This window comes from Macaca thibetana, chromosome 17 (assembly GCF_024542745.1).
Source record: "Macaca thibetana thibetana isolate TM-01 chromosome 17, ASM2454274v1, whole genome shotgun sequence".
NCBI classification, from domain to species: Eukaryota; Metazoa; Chordata; class Mammalia; order Primates; family Cercopithecidae; genus Macaca; species Macaca thibetana.
This window is the reverse complement of record NC_065594.1, coordinates 81,152,246-81,177,716: the sequence shown is the minus strand read 5'-3', so window position 1 is coordinate 81,177,716 and position 25,471 is coordinate 81,152,246. Positions and strand designations below refer to the sequence as shown.

Sequence of the window (25,471 nt, the reverse complement as noted above, 5' to 3'; positions counted from 1 at the left end):
GGTCGCGAGGCTGGAGTGCAGTGGTGCGATCTCAGCTCACTGCAACCGCCGCGTCCCAGGTTCAAGCGTTTCTCCTGCCTCAGCCTCCCGAGTAGCTGGGACTACAGGCATGCACCACCATGCCTGGCTAATTTCTGTTTTGTCCAATTTTTAAAGACAAGTATTCAAAATAAGACAGATTGCAAAATGTAAGCTGGTGGGAAAGTAGATTAAGCAAATGCAAAGTATACATTTAGAAACCTTTCTCAGTGTGGCAAAATGGGGAATGTGCTAACATAATAACAGAAACCTAAAGCTTCACTGAGGAAGTTTTTCATATTAGAGTGAGTTACATGTTAGGAAAAAAACCTCATTTTTATTATTATTATCTTTGGTCATCATTCCCTAAAATAGTTTCCTAAATGATTATAACATCGTTTCTAGACAAAACACTGTATACTATCTGTTGCGTTTGTCTGTTGTAGGGTTGGTGGGTAAGATAGAATGTATGTACTTCAATTACCTATTATGTATTATGCAATAGGGCACCTGCCTCTTCTACTTGGCTGATCATTGTAAATATACAACTCCAGGGATGTGATGGCAGGAGAGAGCAGAGTGGGATGTTGGCCCCTGGATGGTCCAAAAGTGTCCCATTAGGTGTTGGCTAGATATAGAGTTTGGGGTTCCAAGCACAACCCAGAGGTGCAACAGATATGACTATGCCAGATTTCAGGGCAGCAGGGATTGGGGATAATACAACTGATTTTACACCTTGTATTCAAATCTTCACATGGAAATTTGTCTGTTTATAAATGAAGAACTCATCCATAAATTACCAATAGAAAAAATCTTGATTCAAATCACAGAAATCAGATTTAAAGCACTTTATAAAATTCAAAAAGAGATTACAAGCAGCCATTCCTCTTCAAAATATTTTTAATGTATCAATATCTACTTACAAACCAATTGGGTATATAAGGATCATTGAGTTTTAAAATATTGAAAGGGTTATGTTGTGTTTTCTGCACTTGGAGCATTTTTTTTTATAAAGTCTATGTGTGTGTGTATATATATATACACAAAGTAGATAAACCACAAATAAGTGAATATCTCTGTGAGTATAGATATCATGATAAGCTTGACTCAATTCCAACACTTTATTGTATGAGTTTGCATAAATTATTTAGGTTATTCCTCAGTGAAGTGCATTAACAACAGGACATACTTTCTAGAGGTGTCAGAAAGAGTGAATGAGGGAATGAATGTAAAGACAAGCAAAGTGACCAGCACATAGTAAGGCATTCACTGTATGCTAGCCATCATTACTTTGTTGTCATAAAGAAATATGTAAACACGCTTACATGCTGAGGTGGTAGGTATAAGTGTATCCTCCAAAAGAGAGATAACATGTTTAAAAAAAAAAAAAAAAAGGAAAGAGCAATAAAGAAGACCAAAATTTGCACTTGTAAGAATGTGAAAGGAAAACATCTATGACTAATTCATGGCTACGTTATTTTACTGACAAAGTAACTAAATTAATTCTGAGTTTATTTCACATTTATAATGGTCATTTAATTATTAGTCTCTCCCAGAAATAAGTTTAATACTTGAATTTCTAATTCATGCACAAATAGTATATGTATATTGTGCAACTCCTAATAATTACATAATGTACTAAAAACTAAAAGTGAATTTAATTGCTTGCTGTTGCACCACCCCAAAGAATGTCAACTCCAAAAGGGTAGATATTTTGTTTCCACGTGTTTTTAGACCAGGAGGCATGTGTAAGTTTCTAAGAAAATAGGAATGAATGAAGTAACTTCAAAAACGTCAGTATAATTTCACTGGTTAAATGTTAAACAGTAAAGCATTACCTATTAGTCAAGGCCTTATTTTATTTCATTTTATTTTTATTTTGAAGGTATATGCATGCATCTCATACCTACTTAGAAATTTACCTTAGGGGGCCGAGCACAGTGGCTCACACCTGTAATCCCAGCACTTTGGAAGGCTGAGGCGGGTAGTTAACCTGAGGTCAGGAGTTCCAGACCAGCCTGACCAATATGGTGAAACCCCATGTCTACTAAAAATACAAAAATTAGCTGGGCGTGGTGGCGGGCACCTGTAATCCCAGCTACTCAGGAAGCTGAGACAGGAGAATTGCTTGAACCCAGGAGGCGAAGATTGCAGTGAGCTGAGATCGCACCGCTGCACTCCAGCCTGTGCCACAGAGTGAGACTCTGTCTCAAAAAAAGAAAGAAACAAACAAATTTACCTTAGGTTCACCTAAGTGTGGCCAGATACCATGCCTTCCTTGATTATCCATAGAATTATGTTGAAGTAAAGATCTCATTTTTTCTTGTTTTTTAATGTAATTTTTATTCTTGCATGATGTGAGTGAATAATCTACTCAAAATTATTTTTAAAAGAAAAATACTGTTGCTACTAACCCCACTCCCACTCTTCATTATTGTTGTTCAAAATAGCCTTGGAAAATAACTTTTTGATAACCATTTTCTGGACATATTATTATTTTCCCCTACTATTGAAATTATGTCTCTACCCACTTTATTGAGATTTTGGTGAATATAAAAATCTTTACATATTTATTATATATGTCTTGGGGGAACTATTTCCTTTTTCTGTCAGAATTAAATCCAGAGAGTAAGTTATTGCATTTATTATTCTACTTTCTGAAAATTATCATCCTTCTCAAATTAACTTGTGTATTTCTTATGAGGTACTCCCTGAAAATTATGATCCTTCTCAAATTAATTTGTGTGTTTCTTATGAGGTAAGAGTCAAGATGTAGTCTTAATTTAGTGGTTGGAATGGACATCAATGTCTTAGGAGAAGCTTTCAGTATTTCTGTTAAGTGGGATGTGAGCAGTAGAGTTTTCAAAGTGAGGAAGTTACCTTTAATTCCTATGGTGCTAAGAGATTTTAATCATTGATGTATGTATATTTTGTCCAGTGCTTTTCTCTTTTATTCTGTTAATGTACTGAATTACATGATGGATTTTTTTAATAGAAGCCAATCTTGCATTTCTGGTATATTGCTAATTTGGTCATATTGTATTCCTCTTTATGCCTTGTAAGATTTGATTTGCTAATGTTTTGTTACAAATTATTGCATCTTTGTTCACAAGGAACATTATTTTTAGGCTTTTTTAATTGAAATATCTTTACCAGATTTTGAAATCTGGGTAATGCTGTCCTCATAAAACAAGCAGAACATGTTTCCAAGGGTTAATATAAGATTCATATTCTTTCTTTCTTAAACGTTTGATAGAATTCATGAGTAAAACTCGGGGCCTGAAATCTTCTTTGTGAGAACGGTTTTCATTACAAATTAAATGTATTCAACATACAGAGCTATGGTGTTGTTATCTTTCTTGTTCTGTTAAGTTGGTAAATTTTCCTTTTCAAAGATCTTACCTATTTTTATAGGTTGTCAATATTGCATCATGTTTATGCAAATGCCCTCTGGTTATCTTTTAAGCATGATTATCTTTTTAAAATCTGTAGAATAGTGGTAATAAGTCATTTTTTTCCTGACATTGATAATTTGTATCTTTCTCCATGTTTTCATGTCTTCTCAATTGTATTAATCTCTTCACACACACACAAGAATCTTTGTCCTATTTAATGTTCCCTGTTGTTAGTCTGTTTTTCACATTGATTTTATCTTCATCATTTCCTTATTTCTGCTTTTAGTTTTTATTTTCTTTTTCATATTTCGTAAAACGAAGGTATATAGGCATCTTTTAACATTTTCCTAATACGATAAGTTAAAAATATAATTTTCCTCTAAGCATTGTTTTACCTGCATTTCCAAAATGTTAATATGTTGTATTTTTATTATTATTCAAGTGTCTTCTAATATCATACGTGATTTCTCTTTTGGCCCATAGGTTATTTAGAAGTGTATTTTTAGAAGAATGAGATTTTCTAAAAATGTTATTTGGGAGCATAAGTTTATTCTGTTGTGGTCAGACAATAGTCCCTGTGAAGTTTCAGCCTTTTGAAATTCATTAGGAATCATTTTAAGGAGCATTATATGGTCTAAATTGGTGAAAATTCCATGAGAATTTAAAAAAAAGAAAGTTAAGTCTGCAGTTTTTGAGTATAATGTCTATAAATGTCACCGAAGTCAAGTTGGCTGATAATTTGTTCTAGGTAGTTCTATCCTTCTTGGTTTTAAAAATCAGGGTTGTTCTATCAATTTCTGAGAGAGCTATTCAATTTTCTAGACATGAGAAAAAATTTCAATCTCTCTTATTTTTGTCAGTTTTTGCTTTATATAATTTTCAACTTTAATTAGGTGCATAAAGTGTCATTGTATCTTTCAGATGGGCTGACCTTTTTATCATCATGAATTTCGAATTTTTTTCCTAATTAGCTTCTGGATGCCAGAGTATATGATGGGTCAAGAACATGACATTTCAAATTTTTCAATAATCATAACTCTAAAATAATTTATAACTCTAAAATAATTTATTTTTATTTAATCACCTTTTATCTTATTAACCAATTGGTTTTTTCCCCACAATTGCTTAAGTATGCTTTAGACCATTCCTGGATTGACAGTGAAAGGGAGCACATGACAAATTCTTAGTTTTAGAGCATGGGCTGCACAATCCTGAGCCCAGCCTGGTGGTGATGAAATGAAGCCCACTGCTAAGAGCGTAAATGAAGAAGAAACTCAGTAATAAGAGAGCGTGGACCAACTAGTTAGATGCCCTAATCAGCAACTCTCATTCCATTTTCAAAACCTTGGAGATTTTGTGTGTTTTTTATATAAGTGAAGTGAATCAAATGGTGCCTACCAAATTTATTTTGTCCTCTGCACCAGTGCGTGGCATACAGCATTAATGATGAGAAGAAACTAACTCCCATAAGCTATTTTGGGGGGATAGAGGATGGTACAGATATTACAACTTTACAACAAATATTACAACTCTGTTAAAAAAAAAAATGCTGATCAGGCTGGGTGCAGTGGCACATGCCTGTAATCTCAGCACTTTGGGAGACTGAGGTGGGGGAATCACTTGAGCCTAGGAGTTCGAGACTAGAGTGAGCTATGATTGCATCACTGCACTCCAGCCTGGGTGATACAGTGAGACCCAGTCTCTAAGAAATAAAAAAGAAAGAAAGAAAAAACATTGAACAGGGACCTGTCACATCTCTCATTTATTTCACTCCAGGTATTAAACCAAAAGAAATAAAAATGTATGTCCATACAAAGATTTACACATGAATGCCCACAGCAACTTTATTCATAATACTCCAAACTGGTGACAACCCAAATTTCCATCAACAGATAGATAGACAAACTAATGATGGTATATCCATAAAATAAATACTGTTTAATAATAATAAATAATGAACTATTGATGTATACAGCATCTTGGATAAATCTCAAAATAATTATGATGACTGAATAAATCCAGATTTAAAAAGATGACATATTCTATGATTCCATTTATATACAATTCTAGAAAATGTAAACTTATCTTTAATGATAGAAAATAAATCAGCAGTTGCCTAGCGATAAAGGTTGTGGTGGAAATAAGGGATTACCAAGGGACATCAAGAAACCTTTGGGGTTTATTGATATGTTCATTATCTTGACTGTGGTTCTGTACATGTGCCAAAACTTATCAAACTGTACACTTTTGTATGTGCAGTTTATGTTATGTCAGTTATACCTACTAAAACTGCCTAAAATGTCTCAATGTGAGGTAGAAATCTAATTTTTCACATGGTTAAGCAATTGTGCCTGTGCTATTTATTGTGTACTATTACCCACTGAGTTTAGCTTCACCTGTCTCATTCACTAATTCCCCGTCTATACATGGGTCTGTTCCTCTGGGGCTCCACTGTGCTTCACCGGTCTATTGGACTATCTCTACCAATATCACACTCTGAAAGTCTTTCAAATTATGATCTGGCTTCATGCATGGGGTCATATTTCCAGCTTTAAGCTTTTCATGGGCTCAAGACCTGGTCTTCTGCCTCATGTGGGCATTAAAACCCAAGCTCTTGGATATTGGGTACCTAGCTCCCATTTGTAACACTATGTCAACTCATGTTCCTTCCTTTCATACTCATTTACTGCTTTCCTTCCTATGTTTTGACATTTTGGAATGCATTTTTTTAATTGTGAGCCCAAATGTGGAGTTTTTAATGTTATCTATTTGTTTGTAGTGGAAGGAGTTGAATTTGGTACAGTCCGTCTTGCGAGAACCAGGACTCACATTCATAGCTATTTTTTTTTTCTATTTTTCTCTAAGATCCTTGAGGATACATATGGGAAAGGGGAAGAGAATATTGTGATATATTCATCTTTTTATCCTTACTACCTAGTATCCTAACACAGAATAAATAATTAGTAACTACTTATTGAAGGCATGGTTGATAACATTATATTTAGACAGACAATATTAACATGATGACAAATTGATAAAGAAGATGAAATAAAAAAGAAACACAGAGAAAAGTAAGTTGTTAAAAGCAGGAAAGGAGAAATGGCTAAAAAAGAGAAAAACAAAGTTTAAGCAGAAAGAAGCAGTGAATTAGTTCATATACAGTGTAAGAAAATTGAAGCAAGTGTTGAGTAAGGGAGTTGACTGTGTGGGTGAGGGAAGAGACAAATGCATGGAAGAAAATCTGTAGGTAGTTGGATTTTTTTTTCTTTTTAGTGTATGTAGGCTGTAGAATATGCCTAGATTGTTCTATGAGTGAATATGAAAATGGATAAAGATATTGTGTGGGTTGGAGACAATAAATATGGAGATGAAGAACAGGGAAATCTTCTGGATAAGAAAGCAGCTGTGTAGTACTGCAGGGGGTACAGGAGGCTGGCTTCAAATTACCGTTTTATTAAAACCAAGTCAGAATGTGAGAGTTATAAAACTTGTAAATGCAGCTAGAAGATCAGGCGTTATGCTGGCAAACCAAAGCTCATACTGGCACATAAATGTTCACAGAAACTGAGAACAGATACACGAATGTCTTCTGAACTCATGACCCTAGAGTTGCTTCAGTAAGTATTCTTTGCTAGTTCCATGCTGTATTTGGTACCAAGAAAAGAATGATACTGAAAAAATGCATTAAAACATGCCTCGTGATCTAAATATTAGCTCCAGCTCATTACTCTATCCCAAAAATGAAGTTCACCGTGAAAAATTTCATAAATGTTGACAGAATGCTTAGTTACCTGAGACATAGCCATTATGGTGAAATGGCTGCATTTTTGTCTTTCCCATATGTGTAAAACCTGCCTAGTAGCATACACACACACACACACACACACACACACACACACACACACATTTATTTTGTCTTCTTTTTATGTGACTCTTCGTTTACTATTTGAGAAGAAAATGTTTAACTAGCCACTTGGTAGTAATGTTGCTCATAATCACAGTTGTTAGGAAATTGTGCCACTGCCCTCCAGCCTGGGTGACAGAGCGAGACTCCGTCTCAAAAAAAAAAAAAAAAAAAAAAAAAAAAAAAAAAAGTAAATTTCAAATGTATCATCACAAAAGAGTTAAGTGATATGATGGATATGTTAATTAGCCCGATATAACCGTTACGTCTTGTATACATCTATCAAAACATCACCTGGTGCTGCATTAATGTAATACAATTATGATTTGTCAACTAAAAATAATATTATTTTAAAAATTTATTATACACATCTCTGAGTCACATATTAAGCTAAGTAAGGTATGATGGCTGTGTTTTCAGCAATCAGTGTTGCCAGCTACTGCCGTGACCTCAGAGACCTAAGAGAAATTGTTAACAATTGTTCCAACTTCTGCCTAATTGATTTGCATGTATTATAGCCTAATCATGACAGAGGTTTCAGACCAGAAGCCTGCATATCTTAGGTTTCATAGCTGACCTCCAGAGCTGATTCTGTTTAGTATGTGAGGCGAACAAGATATAGAAGCAATACAATATATACAGTTTTGCTTTTAAATGGAGCTTAGTTCTTGTAAGGTCCAGTAGCAGGGAATCTTAGCTACATCTTCAGTAGCAGTGCTAGTAAAGCTTTAGATTCTTCTCTGATAATGAATGGTGACCTAAGGCAATTATGAAAAGAGTAATGAGATTTGACTAAGCAAAGCAGCTCATTTCCTAAAGGAAGCTGAGAAGAGCAATGGCTTGTAGCAGAAACAGGTGTTGTGAAATACCAACTGTGATGGCAGAAATCTCCCCGAAGCTGGAACAGGAATGTTCAAAAATGAGCTGGCAGGTTAAATAGAAAAAATGAAGACTTACCTGACAACTTATTCTCATTCCTGAAAAAGAAGAAAAACGTATTCATAGCTCAGTATCAAATAATGAAATCTTATTTCCAAGAGTGACATAATTAGAAAAACTTTAAGGTAAGTAAATGCAACCATTAAATATATAAATGTTTAATATAGAGAAAGCAGGATTCAAACAGGAACTCAGGAACATATTTGCGATGACTGGACCACTAGCTTTAAGCCCGGAGGTAGGGTGATCACACATCACAGATGCCCAGGACAATCTTGGTTTATCCCTATTGTTTCAAAGTAATCACTAACAGCCTCTTACTCGATTTTAAGGAATCTCAATGGAGACAATGCATTTTATAGTCACCTTGCCCAGGGGAAGTTTATATATAAACTTGGTATTTTGTAAAATATCACCAAGAGTTGAATTAGAGACAATATAAAGTTGAATTTTTTGCAGTTTGCTCTTTCTGGTCCAAATAAATTTTAAGTTTATTAAAATAAATAAAATGTATTAACTAAATTTATTTGTCACTTATTCTTTAGGGTACTTGGCAAATAAATGAAGTATTGTCTTATAAATTTTGTTGACAAAATAAAGAGTTTTTTTTCATGGAATACTATGCAGCCAAGAGAAAGAATGAGACTATATCCTTTGTAGCAACATGAATGAAGCTGGAGGTCATTATCCTAAGCAAACTTACACAGGAACAGAAAATCAAATACCACTTGTTCTCACTTATGAATGAGAGCTAAACACTGAGTACATACGGACACAAAGAAGGGAACAACAGACACTGGGGCCTACCTGAGGGTGGAGGGTGAGAGGAAGGTGAGGATTGAAAAACTACCTATTAGGTGCTATGCTTATTATCTGAGTGGTGAAACAATCTGTACGCCACACCCCCTTGACACACAGTTTACCTCTGTAACCAACCTGCACATGTATCCCTGAATCTAAAAGTAAAAAAAAAAAAAAAAAAAAAAAAAAGAAATACAAATAGAAACATACTGAAATTTAGAACATTAATTTTTAATTTCTAAAGACTTTATCAAAAGACAGTTTTGTAGAATATGTAAAATCATAATTGCCCCAAATTCATGCAACGGTTTATGACATCTTGATTCATATGTGTTTGTTTATGTTTATTGACACAATAGATGTATTTTTGGAGTACATGTGATATTTTGATACATTCATGTAAGGCATAATAATCAAATCAGGACAATTGGCATATCCATCACCTGAAACATTTTTCTTAATACTGGGAACACTTGAATTATTCTCTATTAACTATTTTGAAATATATAATAGATTACTGTTTACTATAGTCACCCTACTGATTTATCAAACACTAGGTCTTTTCTCTTTTATCTGACTGTGTTTTTGTACCTATTCACCGATCTTTCTTCATCCAACCCTGGCCTTTACCCTTCCCCCTCTCTGGTGACAACCAATCTATTCTCCTTCTTCATAAGATCCACTTACTTAGGGCCTAAATATGAGTGAGATGATGTGATGTTTGTCTTTCTGTGCTTGGCTTATTTCTTTTAATATAATGACCTCCAGTTCCATCCATGTTGCTGCAAATGACAGGATTTCACTTATTTTTATGGCCGAATGGTATTATATTGTGTGTCTGTATAGATGCATATCACAGTTTCTTTATCCATTTATCCATTGGTGGGCAGTTAGGTTGATTCCATATTTTGGCTGTTTGGAATAGTGCTGCAGTCAACATGTGAGTGCCACTATCTCTTCAATATATAGATTTCCTCCCTTTTGGATATATACCCAGTACTGAAATTGGTGGATCATAGAGTCGTTCATGTTTAGTTTTTTTCAGTCCATACTGTTTCTCACAGTGGTTGTCAAAATTTGCATTCCCACCAAAGTGTATGAGGGTTCCTGTTTCTCTGCATTCTCACCAACTTTCACTGTCCTTTTTATAAAAGCCATTTTAACTGGGGTGACTTGATATTTCACTGTAGTTTTTATTTCCATTTCCCCGATGATTAGTGATGTTACCCATTTTTATATACCTATTTGCCATTTGTATGTCTTCTTTTAAGAAATGTCTATTCAGATTTTTTGCCCATTTCTTAATCAGATTATTAGATTTTTTCCCATTGAGTTATTTGAGTTATTTATATATTCTGGTTATTAATCCCTTGTCAGTTGTATCATTTGCAGATATTTTCCCTTATTCTTTGGGCTGTCACTTCAATTTGTTGATTGTTTCCTTTGCCGTGCAGAAGTTTTGAGCTTGATTCAATCCCATTTATCTATTTTTGCTTTAGCTGCCTGTGCTTTTCAGATTTTATCCCCCCAAAAAATGCCCAGACCAGTGTCCTGGAGCATTTACCCAATGTTTTCTTCTAGGAGTTTCATAGATTCAGTTCTTAGATCTAAGTCTTTAATCCTTTATTATTTGATTTTTATATGATGAGAGATATTAATGTTCTTGGCACCTTTGTCAAGAATGAATTGACTGTAAAAGCATGTATTTATTTCCGAGTTCTCTATTCCGTTACATTGGGATGTTTTCTGTTTTTTGTCAGTACCATGCTGATTTGGTTGCTATAGCTTTGTAGTATATTTTGAAGTCAGTTAGTATGATGCCTCCAGCTTTGTTCTTTTTGCACAGGATTGTGTTGGTTATTCAGAATCTTTTGTGTTTTATATAAATTTTAGGATAGTTTTTTATATTCCAGTGAAGAATGTCATTGGTATTTTGATAGGGATTGCATTGAAACTGTAGATTGCTTCGGGTCATGTTAACATTTTAACAATATTAATTCTTCCAATTCATGAGCATAGAATATCTTTCCATTTTTTGTGTCCACTTCAATTTCTTTCATCAGAGTGTGATAGTTTTCATTATAGAGATCTTTCATTTCTTTAGTCACAATTATTCCTAGGCATTTTTAAATTTTTTATAAATATTGTAAATGGGGTTGCTTTCTTGATTTATTTTTCAGATTGTTCACTGTTGGTATATATAAATGCTATTAATTTTTGTGTGTTGGTTTTGTATCCTGTAATTTACTGCATTTGCTTATCATTTCTAACAGTTTTTGGTGGAGTCTTTAGGGTTTTCTAAGTATAAGATCATGTCATCTGCAAATGAGGATAATTTTATTTCTTCCTTTCCAATTTGGATGTCATTTATTTTGTTCTCTTATCTGATTGCTCTGGCTAGAACTTCCAATAGTATGTTGAATAAATGGGATGAAAATGGGCATCCTGATCTTGTTCCAGATCTTAGCAGAAAGACTTTCGATTTTTTTCCCTCTTTGGTATGATGTTAGCCACGGGTTTGTTAAATATGGTCTTTATTGTTTTGAGGTATATTCATTTTATACTCAATTTTTTAGTGTTTTCATAATAAAGAGGTGTTGAATTTTACCAAAAGCTTTTTCTATATCTATTGAAATAATGATATGGTGATTGTTCCTGGTTTGTTTATGTAATATATCATGTTTATTGATTTCCATATGTTAAGCCATCTTTGCATTTCTGGGAGGTTAAATAATATGTCCAGATGGTATGTGAGAGAGCCAGGATTTGAACTCAAGTCTAACTTCCAAGCCCGTGTACATTTTACCATTTGAGAAACTTCTGTATTTTAATTGTACATTCATAAACCTTTATACACATAGAGATCTACATCCATATGTATAAGCTCTTTTTTAATTATACTTTATGTTCTAGGGTGCATGTACACAACGTGCAGGTTTGTTGCATATGTATGCATGTGCCATGTTGGTGTGCTGCACCCATTAACTCGTTATTTATATTAGCTCTTTATAATATATGTAGTATAATTTCTACATTAAAGTTTTCATTAAGTCTGGTTTCTATCCCTATGTATATGTTATGATTCATGGGATTCAACTTCATCTAAATCTATAAACTAGTGATATGTTATATATTTTTAGTACTATCTATGTATCTCTTTTAAAATTGTTGTGCACATTGATCTCCAAGATGTGAACCACCTGAGGTGCCAGAAGTCAGCCTTTCATATGATAATAATATTTATAAATATATGAATATATTTCAGAATAAATTGAACTTTCAGATGAAAATTAATACCAGCATGATTTTTACCAGAATAGCAAAAACACTTGTGAGAGTCTTCAGTACACAAAAGGAAAATCGGGCAGTTTGAATGGGGGTTTAAAAGAAATGTAATTTATTTTGATCAGTCTTTTGATCATATGTTTACCTCCCAAAACGAAGATAATATAATATTGTAGGTTATAAGGTTCTTATTATTAGTGGTAAATAACTTTTATTAAACAATTGTTGTGTTATTTTCTCACTTAATACTTATAACAATCCGGTAAGTTATGTTCCATTTTTACACTGTATGTTACAGCCAAGGAAATTGAAGCTCAGTAAAGTTAAATAAAATGGCTAAGATGAAACAGCTTGTATCAGAAGCAAGACTAGACCCATTTCTCCCTCACACTGGTTTCTATGCTTTCAGTTGTAACTTGGTCAGTGTATGAGATAATCTTCCTTCAACATGTGTGTCCAAACTGTTTGAATAAAATATTTAGTTTTCCTTTAGTTACAAGGAGCATATTCTTAGAAGACAAGTTCTCAATGGGACATATGAGTAAGTGGTTAGTTACAATTGCTTATTTTAAGACTGAATTCTAAAAGCATGCACTGGAACTTCTGAACATCCTCTGTGAATGTGGGAATGAGGAGCTCTACCTATTCAGTCCCTCACAAATAGTGTTTACTGTGGTTGCGTCCATAGAATAAATATTTACTATCACTTTTGTATCTCAGGTTCCACCCAACCAGCTTGGTTTTCCCCATGATAGAAACCATAATAAGTATGCATAACTACAGCAGCACCACTAGTAAATTTTGAAAATTAATTTTTAGGATGAAGTCTCTTTGGTAAAGAAAATCACCTGGCAAAATTTGTAAAAAAAATACTGATTCCAAGCCACATTTGTGATTGATATTTTTAGGCAAGGCCGAGATGCTCAGAATTGGCAAGTTAGAAATCAGTCATTTAAAATTTTAGTTTTGCGATTAAACTCCAAAAGATTTGTTATAGAGGAGAACACAAAATTACATGGCTTTTTTTAAAAAATAGACCTTGAGTCTTCAAATAAATGTTAGTCTTCTAGCTAGCTGCTTACTGCGCTGCATGCATGTCCTCTTCCCTTAAGACTATTTCCCTAGCAATGTCTAAGGAGCACCAGAAGTAATTAGAGCCTCCTGTCTTTCCTGCAAAGAGGCAGGTATGTCTTTGTTTTCTGGGATGGACAACCGTCTCAATTTTACTTATTTAGTGACTCTTACATGTTCTTATTTCTAGAGATTGAATTGGGGCAGTGCACTTTGTGGTTGAGCGTGGTTGGAGTTGTCAGGGGCATTGGCACTTTTAAAATCCCTCACCGACTTTACTTTTCATGTTCACATCATTGGGGAGTGTGTAAATCCATTCTTTCATTGCTATAAAGAAATACCTGAAACTAGCAGGGAATGGTGACTCATGCCTGTAATCCCAGCAGTTTGAGAGGTCAAGACGGGCAGATGACTTGAGACTAGGAGTTCAAGACCAACCTGGGCAATATGGTGGAACCCCATCTCTACTGAAAATACAAAAAATAGCTGGGAATAGTAGTGTGCACCTGTGATCCCAGCTACTTGGGAGGCTGAGGCATGAGAATTGCTGGAGCCCAGGAGGTGGGGGAGGTTGCAATGAACTGAGATCACACCACTGCTTTCTACCCTGGGTCACAGAGTGAAACTCCATCGAAGGAAGGAAGGAAGGAAGGAAGGAAGGAAGGAAGGGAGGGAGGGAGGGAGGGTAGGGAAAGAGAGTTAGAGATAAAGAAGGAGAGGAGGAGAGGAAAGAAAGAAAGAAAAGGAAGAAAAGAAAGAAAGAAAGAGAGAAAAAGAAAGAAAGAAAAAGAAAGAAAAGAAAGAAAGAAAAAGAAAGAAAAGAAAAAGAAAGAAAGAAAGAAAAGAAAAGAAAAGAAAAGAAAAGAAAGAAAAGAAAAGAAAGAAAGAAGGAAGGAAGAGCGGGCCTGAGACTGGGTACTTTTTTTTTTATTATTACATTTTTGAGTTCTATATTTGTATCATAGAGAATGAGCTGTGTATATTTTTCAGATGGAAAAGACACATTGACTTAAAAGGTACCTCTCAAATTTTAATGTGTACAGTAAACTGGAGATCGTATTAATGTGTAGATTATTTTTTCAGAAGATCTGGAAGAAAGCCTCAGTTTCTGAATTTTTGACAAGCTCACCAGTAATGTCAATGTTTTGGGCCAAAGAAGAATATTTTTTCAAAAATTCAGTAAGTGGAAGAGCCTGTGGTTTTTTTTTTTTGTTTGTTTGTTTATTTGTTTTGTTTTGTTTTGTTTTGTTTGTAGTTTTTCTGGCATGTAAACAAAGATGAGAGCTTTTATTTACCAAAGACGGATATATGCAAAGAAAACCTAAGAAAGAAGGGCAGCTGCCAGATTAAATGTGATGGTTTATGAACATCAGCTGCATAAAGATACCTAATAATGAAGAGAAAAATAATTAACTCTGTAGTGCGACGGTCTGTCCGAGAGCTCTTTAACCAAGTGAATCATTAATGTTAACTGCACTAGGACAAATTTTTATGATGTGCTGATGCACATAGAAGGACACGGCATCACTACTGCGATATTGCCCCCTCGAAAGTAAATTATAGTCTAAATTTAACCATCAAGAGACATCGGTTTTATGCAAAGTTCAAGATACAGGTGTCTTTCATGTTCTGTAATTTGTAATGTTGATTTTAAGTAGTCTTTCTTTAGCACCCTAGGGAGCAAGTATCTCCTAATAATTTTTTTCAGAACTTTCTGGGTAATAAATGCCATCCTGTTAAATAAGTATTTTCTTCTTTTTTTCTGCTTTGTATCTATTTATTTACTTGTTTGCTTTTTAAAAAATTTACTTGAAGTTCTGGGGTACATGTGCAGAATGTGCAGGTTTGCTACATAGGTATACATGTGCCATGGTGGTTTGCTGGACCTATCAACCCATCATCTAGGTTTTAAGCCCTGCATGCATTGTCCTAATGCTGTCCCTCCCGCTGCCCCCCAACCCGCCGACAGACCCCAGTATGTGTCATTGCCTTCCCTGTGTCCATATGTTCTCATTGTTCAACTCCCACTTATGAGTGAGAACATGCACTGTTTGGTTTTCTGATCCTGTGTTAGTTTGCTGAAGATGATAGCTTCCAGCTTCATCCACGTCCCTGCAAAGGATATGATCTCATTTCTTTTAATGGCTGCATAGTATTCTATGGTGTATATGTCCCACATTTGCTTAGTCCAGTCTATCATTGATGGGTATTTGTGTTGGTTCCATGTCTTTGCTATTGTAAATAGTGTTGCAGTAAACATACATGTACATGTATCTTTACAGTTGAATGATTTATATTCTTTTGGGTATATACCCAGTAATGGGATAGCTGGGTCAAATGGTATTTCTGGTTCTCGATCCTTGATGAATCATTACATTGTCTTCCACAATGGTTGAACTAATTTACATTCCTACCAACAGTGTAAAAGCATTCCTATTTCTCCACATCCTCGCCAGCATTTATTGTTTCTTGACTTTTTAATAATCGCCGTTCTGACTGGTGTAAGAGGGTGTCTCATTGTGGTTTTGATTTGCATTTCTTTAATGATCAGTGATGTTGAGCTTTTCTCATGTTTGTTGGATGCATAAATGTCTTCTTTTGAGAAGAGTCTGTTCATATCCTTTGTTCACCTTTTGATGGGGTTGTTTCTTTTTTCTTGCAAATTTGTCTACATTTCTTATAGATTCTGGGTATTAGACCTTTGTCAGATGGGTAGATTGAAAAAATTTTCTCCCATTCTGTAGGTTACCTGTTCACTCTGATGATTGTTTTGCTGTGCATAAGCTCTTTAGTGCGTCTAGTTTAATTAGATCCCATTTGTCTATTTTGGCTTTTCTTGCCATTGCTTTTAGCATTTTTGTCATGAAATCATTGTCCATGTCTATGTCCTGAATGGTATTGTCTAAGTTTTCTTCTAGGGTTTTTATGGTTATGGGTTTAACATTTAAGTCTTTAATCCATCTTGAGTTAATTTTTGTATAAGGTATAAGGGGTTCCAGTTTTAGTTTTCTGCATATGGGTAGCAAGTTTTCTCAGCACCATTTATTAAATGGGGAATCCTTTCCCTCTGCTTGTTTTTGTCAGGTTTGTCGAAGATCAGATGGTTGTAGATGCGTGGTGTTATTTCTGAGGTCTCTGTTCTGTTCCATTGGTCTATATGTCTGTTTTGGTACCAGTACCATGCTGTTTTGGTTACTGTAGCCTTGTAGTATAGTTTGAAGTCAAGTAACATGATGCCTCCAGCTTTGTTCTTTTTGCCAAAGATTGTCTTAGCTATACAGGTTCTTTGTGGTTCCATATGAAATTTAGGGTAGTTTTTTCTAATTCTGTGAAGAATGTCAATGGGAATAGCATTGAATCTATAATTTATTTTAAGCAATATGACCATTTTCATGATACTGATTTTTCCTATCCATGAGGATGGAATGGTTTTCCATTTGTTTGTGTCTTCTCTTATTCCCTTGAGCAGAAGTTTGTAGTTCTTGAAGAGGTCCTTCACATCCCTTGTAAGTTGTATTCCTAAGTATTTTATTCTCTTTGTAGCAATTGTGAATGGGAGTTCACTCATGATTTGGCTCTCTGCTTATGTGTTTTTGGTGTATAGGAATACTTGTGATTTTTGCACATCGATTTTATATCCTGAGATTTGCTAAAGTTGCTTATCAGGTTAAGGAGTTTTGGGGCTGAGACAAGGGGGTTTTGTAAACACAGAATCATGTCATCTGGAAACAGAAAATTTCACTTTCTCTCTTCCTATTTAAATACCCTTTATTTCTTTCTCTTGACTGATTGCCCTGGCCGAAACTTCCAATACTATGTTGAACACGAGTGGTGAGAGAGGGCATCCTTGTCTTGTGCCAGTTTTCAAAAGGAATGCTTCCAGCTTTTGCCCATTCAGTATGATATTGGCTGTGGGTTTGTCACAAATAGCACTTTTTATTTTGAGATATGTTCCATCAATACCTAGTTTATTGAAAGCTTTTAACATGAAGAGTTGTTGAATTTTATCAAAGGCCTTTTCTGCATCTATTGAGATAATCGTGTGGCTTTTGTCTCTGGTTCTGTTTATGTGATGAATTATACTTATTGATTTGTGTATGCTGAACCAGACTTACACCTCAGAGATGAAGCCGACTTGTTTGTGGTGGGTAAGCTTTTTGATGTGCTGTTGGATTCAGTTTGCCAGTATTTTATTGAGGATTTTTGCATTGATGTTCATCAGGGATAATGGCCTGATGTTTTCTTTTTATTGTTGTTGTGTCTCTGCCAGGTTTGCTATCAGGATGATGCTGACCTCATAAAATGAATTAGGAAGGAGTCCCTCCTTTTCAATTTTTTGGAATAGTTTCAGAAGGAATGATACCAGCTCCTCTTTGTACCTCTGGTAGAATTCGGCTGTGAATCTGTCTGGTCCTGGGCTTTTATTGGGTGGTAGGCTATTAATTAGTACCTAAATTTCAGAACTTGTTATTGGTCTATTTAGGGAGCTGACTTCTTGGGAGGGTGTGTGTGTCCAGGAATTTATCCATTTCTTCTAGATTTTCTAGTTTATTTCGGTAGAGGTGTTTATAGTATTCTGATGGTATTTTGTATTTCTGTGGGGTCAGTGGTGATATCCCCGTTATCATTTTTTATTGTGTCTATTTGATTCTTCTCTCTTTTCTTCTTTATCAGTTTAGCTAGCAGTCTATCTATTTTATTACTTTTTTCAAGAGACCCAGCTCTGGTATTCATTAATTTTTTGAATGACTTCTTGTGTCACTATCTCCTTCAGTTCTGCTCTGATCTTAGTTATTTCTTGTCTTCGGCTAGTTTTTAGATTTGTTTGCTCTTGCTTCTCTAGTTCTGTTAATTGTGATGTTAGGGTATCCATTTGAGATCTTTCTAGCTTTCTGATGTGGGCATTTAGTGCTATAAATTTCCTTCTTAACACTGTTTAGCTGTGTCCCAGATATTCTGGTACGTTGTCTGTTTGTTCTCATTGGTTTCAAAGAACCTCTTGATTTCTGCCTTAACTTCATTATTTACCCAGGAGTCATTCCGGAGCAGGTTGTTCAACTTCCTTGTAATTGTGTTGTTTTGAGTGAGTTTCTTAATCTTGAGTTCTAATTTGATTGCACTGTAGTCTGAGAGACTGTTATGAGTTCAGTTATTTTGCATTTGCTGAGGAGTGTTTTACTTCCAATTATGTGGTTGATTTTAGAATAAGTGCCATGTAGCATGGAGAAGAATGTATATTCTGTTGATTTGGGGTTGAGAGTTCTGTAGACATTTATTAGGTCCACTTGATCCAGAGCTGAGTTCAAGTCCTGAATATCCTTGTTAATTTTCTGTCTCATTGATCTGTCTAATATTGACAGTGGGGTGTTAAAGTCTCCCACTATTATTTTGTGGGAGTCCAAGTTCCTCTGTGGATCTCTAAGAACTTGTTTTATGAATCTAGGTGCTCCTGTATTGGGTGTATATATATTTAGGATATTTAGCGCTTCTTGTTGAATTAATCCCTTTACCATTAAGTAATGCCATTCTTTGTCTTTTTTGATCTTTGTTGGTTTAAAGTCTGTTTTCTCACAGACTAGGATTGCAGCCCCTCCTTTTTTTTTTTTTCTTTCCATTTGCTTGGTAAATTTTCCTCCATCCCTTTATTTTGAGCCTATGTGTGTCGTTGCACATGAGATGGGTCCCCTGAATACGGCATACCAATGGATCTTAACTCTTTATCCAATTTGGAGACTGGGTATTTTATAAAGAGGAAAGGTTTAATTGGCTCATGGTTTTCCAGGCTGTACAGGAAGCATGGCCCTGGGCACCTGCTCAGTTTCTGATGAGGACTCAGGAAGCTTACCATCATGGCAGAAGGCAGATGGGGAGCAGGCACATCGCATGACAAGAATGAGAGCAAGAGCGAGAGATAGTGGAGGGGAGGTGCCCTACACTTGTAAATGACCAGATCCCCTGTGAACTCAGAGCAGGAACTCATTGATCACCTAGGGGATGGCCCAAGCCATTCATGAGGGATCTGCCCCTGTGATCCAATCACCTCCCACCAGGCCCCATCTCCAGCACTGAGGAGTATACTTCAATGAGTTTTGGGCAAGGACAAATATCCAAACTATATCAGGGAGCCGTTAGTGTGTCTGGCCATCTTGAAAGGATGGAAGCTTATTGGAGTGGAAAAAAATTGCCTCTCTCCAGCCATACAACTCAGTCAAACCACATTCAATTCACATAAATATATTTTGACCTCCAAGTATGTAAGAGGTGATTTATATACGCAATTGCTAATTTATAATGCAGTTTCATAAATTTGATCTTCACGAGAAAGATGAGGAAATTGTTCCTTGCCAAAGTTAATTGGCTAAATTACCAACTGAAGTCCTGTTATGCTTGGCCCCAAATTCTGGTGGCCCCTTTCCATTATGTCAACCAGCTCTCTTTACATATATATATTGTCACCCCGTATCTTCCAATTCCTAGAGCAAAAGGAGAAAAGTTGCTGCGTGAGGATCTGTTGGCCTAGATTTTAAAAATCAAAGACAGCAGATTGCCTTATAACCTCAAATGGTTTCACATTTCTAGTTTGGAGCTGATCAGTGCATCCTCTGTGTCCTGATGCTTAGCTTTTCTTTTCTTCTTCTCTTCTCTTCTCTTCTTTTCTCTTCTCTTCTCTTCTCTTTTTGAGATGGAATCTCACTCTGTTGCCCAGGCTGTAGTTTAGTGGCATGATATCGGCTCACTGCAACCTCCACCCGCTGGGTTCAAGCGATTCTCCTGCCTCAGCCTCCCGAGTAGCTGGGATTACAGGTGTGCACTACCAAACCTGGCTAACTTTCATATTTTTAGTACAGACGGGTTTTCCTGTGTTGGCCAGGCTGGTCTTGAATTCCTGACCTTAAGTGATCCGCCTGCCTCGGCTCCCAAAGTGCTGGGATTACAGGCGTGAGCCACTACACCCGACCAACTTTTCTGATATTATTTTGAATATGTTTGTGCCCTCTCATTGCCTTATCCTAACCCAGCTGCAGTCTCCTGGCTCCTGACAGGTGCACTATCCCTTATCCATATTGGCAAAGTAGTTGAGGGAGTCAACTTGGGGAAAATATATTATTTTAAAAAGCTATTCAGATATAACAAGATAGCTATTTAAAATATTCCTTTAAAATAAAATCATGTACTGCACTGTCACTTAAATTTCATAGTCACAATATTTGAAAAAATACTTAATTTTACCATTTTTATGCATGCTGGCTACAATTCTTTACAACTTTGCCTACCAACCCTTTCAGTAATGAGTGAAAAGAGTAAGAAAATCATATTAAAATACTCAGTTTTACAACTTATTTCCTAGAAAAAAAATGTGCCAGGTTAACTTGTTCATTAAAAGAGGTGTGATATCAATATTATTGCCTGCTTCAGAATATTTATCTTGTTTTGCAGTTCCACTAAAAGTCCAGGCAGAGCCATTAAAAGTTTTCCGAAATCAATAAATAATTCATCTCTGCAAATAAGACTCTTGCTTTCTAGGCTGGGATTAGTTTTCCAAAGCATCCAGCATTAGAATTAGCCAGACCAATTCATAGGAGTTTATAATTAATCCTGACAAGAGGAAGCTAATAGGAGTGAAAATGAAATCAGATGATTGTCTGAAATGAAGCTGAAAGGCGGTAACAGCCAGACTAAGTCTTCTGTAGGTACATGCAATGACCAGGAAAACCTCTCAATCAAGGGGTCAGCTTTTAGCAAGATAATATGTCTTGCTAAATTTTTATGTCTGCCACAAAAGGCAAGACAAGGACCATGTAAGGTATCAAAGGCTACATTCATTATTCTCTTGAGTGTAAAAGTTTGTGCCTGTGTCTATGTATGATTGTGTGTGGGTGTAATTTTCTCCATGGGTTTATTTAGAATTGTGTTCCTCCATTTTTGATTTATTTCTAGAACATACAATATAAATAAAAATGAAGACTTACAGGTGCAATGAAAAACAAAATGCTCAAGTTGTATAGTGTTATCTGTTGCATGTGGATTTGTTGGGCTACTTACTTATTTACATCATTGACAATTTCTTATGGAATGCCAGCTTCAGAAATATACTGTAGCTTGGGCTCTGCAAATATCTTTTACAACAAATGGATCAAATTTCGATACCAAGAAGTCATTCTTAGCCTGCTTGTCTTTAGATTTTTAACAAAAAAGGTAATAACAGTGTAAACAAAATTGCTATGTATAAATTCCTATCATAGGTATATATTGTGAAAATCTAGCAAGTAAATTTAGTAATAATTTATTTTGTGAGTATCTTTTGACCTTTTTTGTCCTTTCTCACATACTAGGAACATGTTACAACCAGCTCATGCTGCATCAGTCACAGTATCCATTTAGGGTAGCACAAATCCTTATCTTTTACCCTAATTTGTAAATCTCTAACAGTGTAGTTTAAAAATCACTTTTATATGATAACAGCTGCTTTTTAACAATCCTTGTATCTCACCAAACAGCTACACTCACCAGAGAAAAGGTGAAAAGCTCTCTCTCGCTTTCTCTCACTCACTTTCTCTCTTATATGCAAATGCAGGCTCTGACATTTTCACTTTCCAGAATGCTATGCTGTTTATTCCATCACTAGAACTAGTACCTGTTGATCCTTTAATAATAGTCACTGCAAGCAACACCCTGTTGCAAGGTTTTCCCAGTGTCCACCATCTGCCACCTGTAGTCGTAATTGATGTTTCTGCTTTGAACTTCAGTTAACATCAGGAGCATATAGATAGCTCTTAAAGCAAAGCATTTATCACACTGTCCTGTGGTCATTACTTTCTTATTCTCTCTTACACTGTGCAGTAAAGTCCCTGAGTCCACTTTATTCCTTTTATTCATCTCCATTCCTAGCATGCTGTGTGGCATAGAGTAAGCTTGTCAAAAATAATTATTATAAATTAATAAACAGACATTCAAATACAATTAAGTGCTCCCCTACGAATACTGGAAAAATTTTCTGAAAAGAGGCTAAGTCATCATAAGCATAGTCATATTCATTAATGACAGTGATTACAGAAGCCCAACACTTAGTGCAGTGCAAAAAGCAGTGACGGTAGTTCCAGATATGTAGAGAAAGACAATATTGTGAATAACGAAGAGAGGAATCTTAACGTGAAGTCTGAAGCTATGGCCTTTGTCGGTGAGCCTTGTGGTGAGAGGAGAACTATGCACAGTGAAGCATATGTTGAATTATGGGCTGCATGCTTTCACTCGAAGTATATCCCTTTTCTTTTATATGAAAGTGTTATGAGGTCCTTCTGGGAATTGTTTTTTAAACAGCTGGAAAGTTTCTCATTTTTCAGATGAGGAAACTGAGGCTGAAATGTTTCAAGTGAATCGCCCAAGGTAATTAAGTGAGTTAATCACTGAACTGAGATGATCATTTTTGTGTTGTGATACACAGCTCGGTGCTCTGCACCACTAAGAGTTATGAATAACTTAAAACCACAGGACTCTGAGGTCCTGAGGTATTGTTTGTGGCCATTATCAACAATTTTAGTAACAAGTTTAGAACACATTTTCTCAGATCTCAAACTCCTACAAAATGTTATTTGTAAATAGAATGTTTTGTTAAGAATTGAAAACAAACAGGCAAACATGTGCTAGGAGGATAATTGAAGGCTTTTTAAAAAACAATTGGCTGCTCACAGGGATTCTAGCACTCATTTTGATACATGGAAATTACTAAAGCCAGACATTTAAAACATTGAAAATCAGTGCCAATTTGTGGATTATTACACTTAAAAATGCATAAAACAACAGATCTACTTATTAAAGAGTTTCTGTAGTTTACAAATAAATAATTCACCATAGATTTAAATAATGGTAGAAAGACACATTCATTCATTTATTCAGAAAATAATTATTAAACATCCACTATATATTACGTTTCTCCAGAGAGAATATAGAATATAGAATATATTTTACATATTATATATATGTGTGTGTGTATATATATATATGTTGGCTTAGCTCAAAAGATATGTGTCTATAGATACAGATACAGATATAAAGAGATTTACTTTAAGGAATTGGCTCATATAATTTTGTAGACTGTTAAGACCAAAATCTTCAGGGCAGCCTGGACATTTCAGCAGAAGCTGATGTGGCAGGCGAAAGGCTCTGCCAAAGATGTGGTAGGCCAGTGACCTCTCATTGCTAAGAAGTCAAAATCTTTCCTATTAATAAGATGAGTCCCACTCACATTATGGAGGGTAACATGCTTTACTCCAAGTCTATCAATTTAAGTGTTAATCACAACTATAAAATACCTTCACAACAACATCTAGACTGGTGTTTGACCAAACAGCCAGGCACCATACTTTAGTCAAGCTGATACTTACATTTAACTATCATAGACTCTGTGTCAGGGACATCATGGAATTGGAAATTACACTAAGGAACAGTTGAGTTTGGAAGACATCCAATGAACAGATGACCACACAAACATGAATTGCATTTGTCTCAAGTGCCAGAAACAAAAAGTGAGGGTACCTTGAGAAGTTATAGCAGGGAAACCTGGCCCAGTGGAAGGGTCTTGGAGTGGCTCCCCCAAGAAAATGATAGTCAAGCTGAGGCCTGAAGGCTACAAAAATGGGGTTAACCAAAGAAAATAGGAGAGACTTCCAAGTAGAGGAGAAGACCCTGCATTAGGCAGGATCTGGGAAAGGCCAACATGGTCAGATACTAGGATACTTGGGGAAAAGGGAGTACAAAGGGGTGTTTGAAGTGTGGGAGGAGCCAGATCCTTCAGGATCTTGCAGACCATGTTACAGGTTTGCCACTGTTAAAGTAGGACAGTGATTAGGAAGCGTGTCTCCATGTGCTTTGTACCAAATGTGTCAGAAAGGCTAAGAGTGGGAGGCAGAGTGGCCAGTGAGAAGGCCAGATAAGAGTGTGTGTAGAGAGGGAGCTGGAGAGAATGAAAGTAGCTTAAAAGATATTTTGAGAATATGTTGGAGAATGTGATGATTACTTATGAGGGTTGAGGGAGAAGTAGGTATCAAGCAAGATTCTAAGACTTCAAGCTTGCTCCACAGTTTGGAAGCTGGTCCTATTTGTTATGATAGGGAACTCTGGTTTAGGATTTCAAACTGAATAAGGGACCTATTGAGCGGGAGGTACTTGTGGTGTAGCCAAGTGGAGAAATCTAGTAAGCAGTTGGGCATGTAGCTCTAAGACTCTACAACGATGTATAGGATGACAGAGAATTGAGAAATCATGAAAGTGGATGAGATTGCCTGGGAGAGTTATCATGAAAAAAGAGAAAAGTCAAAGACGGAGCTCAGAGCAGCTCACGACTAAAGGTCAGCTCAAGACTAGAGGAGATGGAAAAGCAGAATGGCCTAAGAAATATGGACAAACCAGCACCTTCAAATCCAGCAGAGTTGCATCTCTGTCTTCCTCCCATACTCACATCTCTCTCCAACCACAGCCAGGTAAGGTTCTTTACTGTTAGGGATTCATGGGATTAGGTTGGGTCCACCTGGATAATTCAGGATCATCTCCCAAATTTAATGTCTTTAGCCTTAATCACATCTATAACTTTAGTTCCCTTTTGCTATGCAACATTATCTACTCCCAGGTTCCATATGTTAGAATGGGGACATCTTTAGGGGACCAGTATTTTTTCTACCACAAAAACAATTCAGAGCACTGCTGAGAGGTCACAGAAGATAAAACTAAAATTCTTCTGATTGGATATAGTATATAGAAGTGAACAAGAGTAATTTCAGTGTCTTGGAGGTCACAGAAATGGGCTAAAAAATTAAAAGAGGGAGACTACAAGTGGATACTTTGTTCAAGAAATCTATGAGTAAGAAATGCTGGTCTTGAAACCCATTTAAACATGAGTGGATATTTACTATCACTGAAAGAATCACTGTCTATATCCAGGATTTGCCTGGTGGGGCAAGAATTCCATCCACCCCACCCAAACTCCAGAAAGTCACTTGTTCTCTATCCGGAGTACCTGAGGGAAAATGACTACAGAAATAATTAAGGGTAATAAATTAAAATA

At 35.8% G+C, this 25,471-nt stretch overlaps 1 protein-coding gene across 4 annotated transcripts in view; it reads left to right on the top strand.

Annotated features, from left to right (window-relative positions):
- The window catches only part of NALCN (sodium leak channel, non-selective), a 358,280-nt gene that overhangs the window by 39,326 nt on the left and 293,483 nt on the right, over positions 1 to 25,471 (top strand). The window lies entirely within an intron of this gene.